This window comes from Pygoscelis adeliae, unplaced genomic scaffold, assembly GCF_000699105.1.
Source record: "Pygoscelis adeliae isolate BGI_AS28 unplaced genomic scaffold, ASM69910v1 Scaffold60, whole genome shotgun sequence".
In the NCBI taxonomy this organism is placed as follows: domain Eukaryota; kingdom Metazoa; phylum Chordata; class Aves; order Sphenisciformes; family Spheniscidae; genus Pygoscelis; species Pygoscelis adeliae.
The window spans coordinates 2,957,529-2,964,661 of NW_008823954.1; positions in this window are offsets into that span (position 1 = coordinate 2,957,529).

The window sequence follows — 7,133 nt, forward strand, 5'->3', positions numbered from 1 at the left end:
CAGGGTTTGAGTGGATAGCCTGAGCTGCTTAGCTTACTAATACAGAAGTCACCTCAGTGGCTGGCAGCTGAAGGCCATCTAGAAATAGGGTGTGCACTCCAAACTGCGAGGCTTGTTAGCCAGTGGGGCAGTTTAGGGACAGTAAGTTCCTTGTCATTTGAAGTCTTTCAGTCCAGCTTGGATGTCTTCCTAAAAAGACAGATGTGTAAGAGAAACTGTGGCCTTAGCGTGGGCAGGAGAGAGCCTGAAGGTGAATGCTGAGCACGGGGTCAGAGCAGGTATCTGCAGCGTCCAGCAGATGCAACTGTATCCCTGAAGGGTGTGATCACTACAGGGAAAGCCTCTGTGAGAACCTCCTAATGATGGGAAAGAAACTCATTATTCTCCATCATCACTGCTAGGAGCCCTAAGCTCTGTGGAAAGCACTTGATTAAATCTCTCCACCTCCAGGGTAGGAGATGGAAGCGGCACTCCCTGCACTCCCTGCTGCTCTCTTCTATGGGAAGTCTCAGTGCCTACAGATAACCTAGTAGCCGAGAGTGGCTGTGGGGGCTCAGAAAAAGAAAGAGAAGCTTTTTGGGGGTGGACATTGGCATTCCAAGCCATGGCCATTTTCCAAGCAGTGGTGGAATAGGCTGGATGAGATCCTGCAAGTGTCAAGTCACTTTCCCTGGATGTACATTTTGGTTATGCGCTAGTAAGCCGGGTGTCTGAGTCAGAGCCCCAGTGAAAGCCTGGAAATGAGGAGGTGGAGAAGGAATAGTACAGGAATCTTCCCATTAGGAAATACAGTAAAGAAGGCCAGATTGGAGGTATGGCTCTTCTGACATCCCTGCCTCTGCTTGCCAGGATACATCCTCAAGACAGCAATTGGTGCTGTCTGGGATACCTTGTGCTTTACCGGATTTGATCTGCGATCCACAGTTTTTTTCTTTAGCAACAACAAAAAGACTTCAGTAGCTTTTCTGTCCTAGAGGATCTCAAAGCCTCTTGAGGACCCCATTTGAGCTTTTAAAAGAACAGTCTCCAGATCTTCAGTGCAGAAGTTAAGCCAGCTGTAAAAGTGGCTATGAAGGATTGTGGAGTTCAATCACTCCAGAGTTTAATTTTCATTTCATAATTATTAAATGCATTTTAATCTCTGAAGAGGGTAACAGCAGATCTGCTCCAGCAAAGCTGTGAAGCACACATTTAAGGTCTATAACAGACTGGGTGGAAAGAAACACCAGTAAATTCCAGAATGGTTTTGTTGAGAATCTTAGCAATATTGCAGTTCAAACATCACTATCGGCCCAAACCTGGAGCAGAAGGAGGTGTTATCCTGGACTGCTGTGTTAGCCCAAACCAGGAGGTGTTCCAAGGCTGGAATAGTAAAACATGTGGTACAGTGGGACGGATGGACTTTCCTAGGGCTGATTGAGGATTGCCTGACACAAGTTGGACTTCAGGTACCCATTAGTAGAGCCCTGGGACATCCTTAGGGTTGCAACACAGACAGACTTACCAGGAGTGGTAAAGGGCTGTAGCACAGGCCCGTGACCTGCTTTGAGACTCATGAAAGGGGAGCAGCTGACCTGTGACTGCATCCAGTCATGAACTGAAATGCTAGGGATTTTGAAAGTCAGGATGTGGTGCATTGGTAAAGCTGCGTGTGAGGCTTCAGGACTGATGGGAGTAATTAAGGATGTTTGTTGTGTCCAGCACTGTATTAATGAAGGGGTGAAAGACCAGCTCTGCAATCTCTGTTTTAATCCAACCCTCTGAAAGCTGATTTCAAACCAAAGCAAAACAGGAAACTCTTGCTTTAAAAGGAAGGAGGGTGGGAGAGAAGCCCCTAATCAAATGTTCTGCTCTCTCAAAAATCCTTTGATGAAAAGTAGCAGGGGAGAGTCACGCAGAGAGCTAGAGCTGAGCCTTCCCACTTCTTGCCCAGTGCTGAAGACTGATCACAAGTGACCGCAGCATGCTTAGGTAGCGTCACGGCCCTCTCAATACCATTGACCTAACCCCTAAATCCTCACCCATGGTGTCCTCAGAGTAGCTCACCTGCACATTCATCAGCCCAGTGGGAACAGCCCCTCCAAGCCGTGTTCCCTCCTGTTCTCTCCAGCCAGTCTTTCTAGTTTCACAGCCTTGGTGAGGCTGTAGGCTGCTTTCTTTTTGTGTCATCCAGGAAACACACCCACCTCTCTCTCTCCAGCCCCATCTTCTGCTTCATGCAGAGATTCTGTAACTTGTATGAAGGAATTTTAAGCAATGCAAACTACAGCCAATTTAAAAAAAAAAAAATCATAGAAATTAGAGATGGGAAAATCTTGCTAGCTCATCCAGTCCATCTTCTCACATTCTAGCCCAACCCAGTTCATGCAAGATTCTTGCCTACAGTACATTTTCCAGTGCATTATCCAGTCTCATTGTGTATGATTTAAGCAATGGGCATCCTTTACTTCCCATGAGAGACTGTTCCACAGACGACTACTTTTCACTGTTTGGAAGAGGTTTCTGAAATTTTCTTTCCATTCTGCCTGACCTAATTTCTCTAAGCTCTGCCCGTGGTAACACACTAGGCAAATGTTTTCCTTCCTTCATGCTTACCCTGTTCAGGTAATGGCAAATAAGTTTTGTTCAGTCAAGCTGTTTAGCCATGACGCTTAATAGTTGTAAAGCTCAGCAATTATCATCCTTGGCTACCTGGGAAAGACTAATGCTGAGATTAACATTTTAATGGGTGCACAGATCATAGAAGACATTGCTAGTAGCGTTGCCTCTTTATTATAATAGTCACTTGACACATCTCATCACAAGGTTTGGCTTTGGTTGCTTTTGCCTTTGCCAAACTTGAAGCCAACATCTTCTAGCTCACGTCTGCTTCAGCTGTTTTATTGGGTTCTTTTTGGTTTTGTTTTTAATTTCAGTCAAAACCACTTAGCTGTTTCTGAGAACAAGGCTGGCAGGGGAATATTCTGTTTTATCCACATTTAAAAAAAAAATCTTGATGACTTTTTCTTTTAAAAAACCCACCCTCTGAGCAGTGTCTTGCTTTAAAATAAATCACAATTTTTCTGTCAGGAACATGCCTTTTGCCATCTATGACAAAATCCCCCCCAAATTTGGCTAAATAATGACCCTTTGAGTAATTGCAGCTTGAGCCTGTTAAAAAAAAAAAAAAAAAGGCAGCCAGGAAGGACAGTTGTTTATTATTATTATTTTTAACTGTGGGCCTGATGGAAATACTAGCACATGATTTAAGGCCCAGGTTACAATGCACTTGCACAAAGGGCCCTGGCTGTGGCTGCAGGGTCACCTCCCCTGGCCCAGGATGGTGTCACCACTCCTGGACCCCTCCTGCCTGCAGCCAGGGCCACCCTGAGGAAGCAATGTCCCCACTCCACGCATGGGACCGGGGTTGCCCAGGCAAGTGGAAACCTGGCTGCAAGGAAACAGGGAGATACAGAGAGGAGGAGAGAGAAAAGAAAAAAAAAAAACAACAAAAAAACACAACAAAAATACCAGCAGAAGAGAGGGAGATGCCCAAGTTCTCTGCCGGCAGTCTCCAAAATATTTTTCATTTCCGTTTCCACCGACTGGGGCCCTCCCTTCCCCCAGGACCTATAGGGAAGCCTGGGCGCCCTGCAGCTCCCCAGCCACGGCACACACGTGCCGCATCTGCCCTGCGGTCACGGCGGTGACACAGCCTGCTCTCGGCACCGCCTGCTCCCTCCAGGCTTCCAAGGCACGGGGCCAGAGGCCCAAACTTGTGTCGCCGCTGCCCTGTCCTGACCTGTCCCCTCCCTGGTGCACAGGCAGCCCCACTGTGCTGCCCGCCACAGCGTGCAAGGGCATGGGAGGCATGGGCACTGGGGATGGCGCTCGCCAGCAGGACCGTCCGTGAAGCCACAGCCATGAAGGAATGGAAAGAGATCCGAAATCGTCATTAAATCTGGGAAAAAAGGAGATGCCCTCAATCCTGGATAATTACCAGGACATCCAGAAAGATAAAAGGTGCAATTATAATATCTAGCACTGTTGTTTTCAAAGCACCCACTGTAACATAACCCCTCTGCTCAGCGCTGTAAAGAAAGCTGGTTTTGTTATTCTCTTTAGACCAGCATATTAGACCTTGGCTCCTCTGACCTGTGCTCGCTACTGTCTCTGCTCTGTCAGGGAAGCCAGCCTGAGAAACTCCCTTGTGCCTTCTGGCCACCCTGGTTGCTGTACCTCTTGCCATGTTGCCTCTTTATTCATGAATCCTTCCCCTCCCAGTTTTCTCTCCCCCTTTTTTTGTCTTGCCAAAGCAAGGAGTTTTTAATAGCTAAAGAACGAAAACGCCTCCCACGCCTCACCTCAAAAAAGCCAGCTCTCTGTCTTACTCACTCTTTTTGATTTCCAAACCCTTCCTGCTAGCTTAGAGTCTTTCTTTGAAGCGCTGGTTCCTCAAATACTAGTGCATGAGTATAACTTTAGTAAACCATGTAGTTCCAATGGCCTCAAGGGGACAATCCACGTGAGTAAATAATTCAGATGTGGGAGGGACACCATGGCATTTAGCAGAAATGGAAAAATTTTGTGTTGGATATTGTGATTTGGTTGGAATCAAGATATTATAAGGCAATATACTGTCTTCAATCCAGGATGGAGTAGTGTCTGCCTTGCAGAAAATTTTAACAGTAGTCTTGAAGGTCTTCAGGGTACCTCGGTTGTATTGATGCAGGTGGATTGACTAGTTACTCTTTGGAGGCTTCCTCTAGCTCTGCTTATTCTGATTCACCATAGTGAAATGGAGGAGAAGATAATAGAAGCAAAGAACAATTGCTTTGACTTATTAATTTCCATACATGAAACCGAAGTGCAGTGTGGTTCAACTGTGCTGTTTCAATTCTTTTTTGCTTTAAAAGCAGTATTAAACATTTCTTTGACTACAAGATCACCTGCATATGTGAAGTAGTCTTTGCACAGATTAATTTTAGATCCTCGAGTTTTGTCATTATCAAAACTGTGTCTGTTTCCCACCGGCTTTGTGCTGATTCCAACATCAACAAGGATCAGCTGTGCTGTAGATTTGCATCTGTGGGAATGACTATGAAGACCCAACTTTATAGTGCAGGGAAACAAGTGCTATTTTTGAACTATCAGTCCAGCCATGGCAATGTGGAGTTCAGCACAGCCAGCTCTACTCCGTTTCTGGACTGAGGTTTGTACCCTGCATTGTGCTCCATATTGCTGGAGTGAAATTGCTAGCAATTAAAAACAAGCACTGAATATTTACTCCCCATCACTGCCACTGCTTTGACTGCAGTGTAAACGTACCACTAATGACTTGGCCAATGGGAGGGGAAAATTATGTGTCAGAGCCAAGCACAGAACCAGGAATTTGGGCTGTCAGCCAGCTTGTTAGATCACACTGTGTGCCTCTAATGAAATGCATTGATTTGTGACTCTTACAATAACATTTTTAGGAAATCATTTCACTGGCTATTTATTTGTGTGTTGGAGCAGCCTGATGAGGTTGGAAAACTAAAGCAGACGCTGTGCTTACAAATCAAAAGCAAAATTTTAAGAATGAGGTTAATTAACCATTGGAATAACTTTTCTAAGGATGTGATGGGTTTTCCATCATATCCTGTTGCGCAGTCGATACTAGTTAGTTGTATAAAATATGTGCTATAGCTCCAGCAGGAGCTCTGTGTATTGCTAGAAATGATTGTCTGAAGTTCTTTGGGTTCTGGTACACTGGAGATGAGACTATGTTGTTGTAATGGGCCCTCTTGACAATAAAAAAAACCATGAGCCTTTGACAGCCATTGAGTCTGGGTGCTTGTGATTCTGTGGAGTAACAGACTGAGATCCCATAAGTGGTAGATTTAAAACTGGCAACAATTTTCATAAAGGGGACTACCAGATTACAAAGACGCATTCTGCAGAAGTGGAAGCCCTGCCAATCCTGCAGCTGATATAATGTACTGTGATGAATTAGCAAGCTCAGAAAGAATTAACCCATCAGTAAAATGACAGACTTGGTACATTTCAAAGCATCTGGTCAGATCTCATGGAATTTCTTGGCTGCTACATGTTCAGTCAGAGAGAAAGAAATAGCGGGGAGAGTCCATGATGACCTTGTAGTATTTCACTGGATGCCTCAGAAGAGCAGATGGGGATAGTGAGCAATGGATAAGGTAAGCCTTTATTTACTTGGGGGTTTGTATGGACCCTTTCCTGGACTGACTCCTCTTTAATATCCTTATAGATCTATATAAAAAGTTTTCTTTTTCTTGTCTGCTTAGGGTTTATGGTTGGCTAAATTTCATAAACAACATTTTTTTCTGTGTGCTCAGGTGAACACATCCTAGAGTTGCCAAAGTTTAAGTACTCTGTGAAAAGTAATCCCATCTAAATAGTCTTATGTGGCCTATCTAGAAATTGAGGCATCTAGAATCTGTAGTGAGTCCTCAAAGTCTGTGTTGCTGTGTTTGATTTTTTTTCTTTTCATGTCTACTTTCTGTGTGTTTTTTGAATGGTTCATAACTATGAAGATTAGAAAAAAATCCAGCCAAGTAAGACCTGTTTTGAGAAAAAAAAAGATGGGGGAAAAAAAAAAGTAGGGGGAAAAAAAAGTAGTTAGGTCCAAACTGATGGCAAGCTTGTTTGTTCATCTTTAAGATGCATTCACGTATTCCAGTTCAATCTTTATTTCTGTTCTGCCACAGGCTTGATGTCTAGCAATGTAAGCTGTTCATGTTTAAAAACAGAATTCACCTTTAAATGTGCTTAGACTAGAAAAAATATGCCTGGTAAGGTCATTTGCAGAGCAAGAGTTAATGCATCATGCAAACAGCTAAATAAAGGTTACAATCTGAGTGGAATTATTCAGAGCTCAGGGAGAAATCTGGCATTTGCAGTCTGTCACTGGGTTTGAGAAGTCTGGCGCTCTCAGTGTCACTGCCACCCGGAGACATCCTGCTTTCTGTGTGCAGTAAGGGAGGGGACTGCAGTGCTGGACCGTCTTCCTGTAAAAACAGCAAAAACAGGAGCGGTGGGAAGTGTCATGTGCGAGGAATGTGTGGAATGAGGGGTGAGTATGAGCCCGTCTTTGTCCAGGTTTCACAGAGCGACATTATGGGTGTAAATAGCCGCTC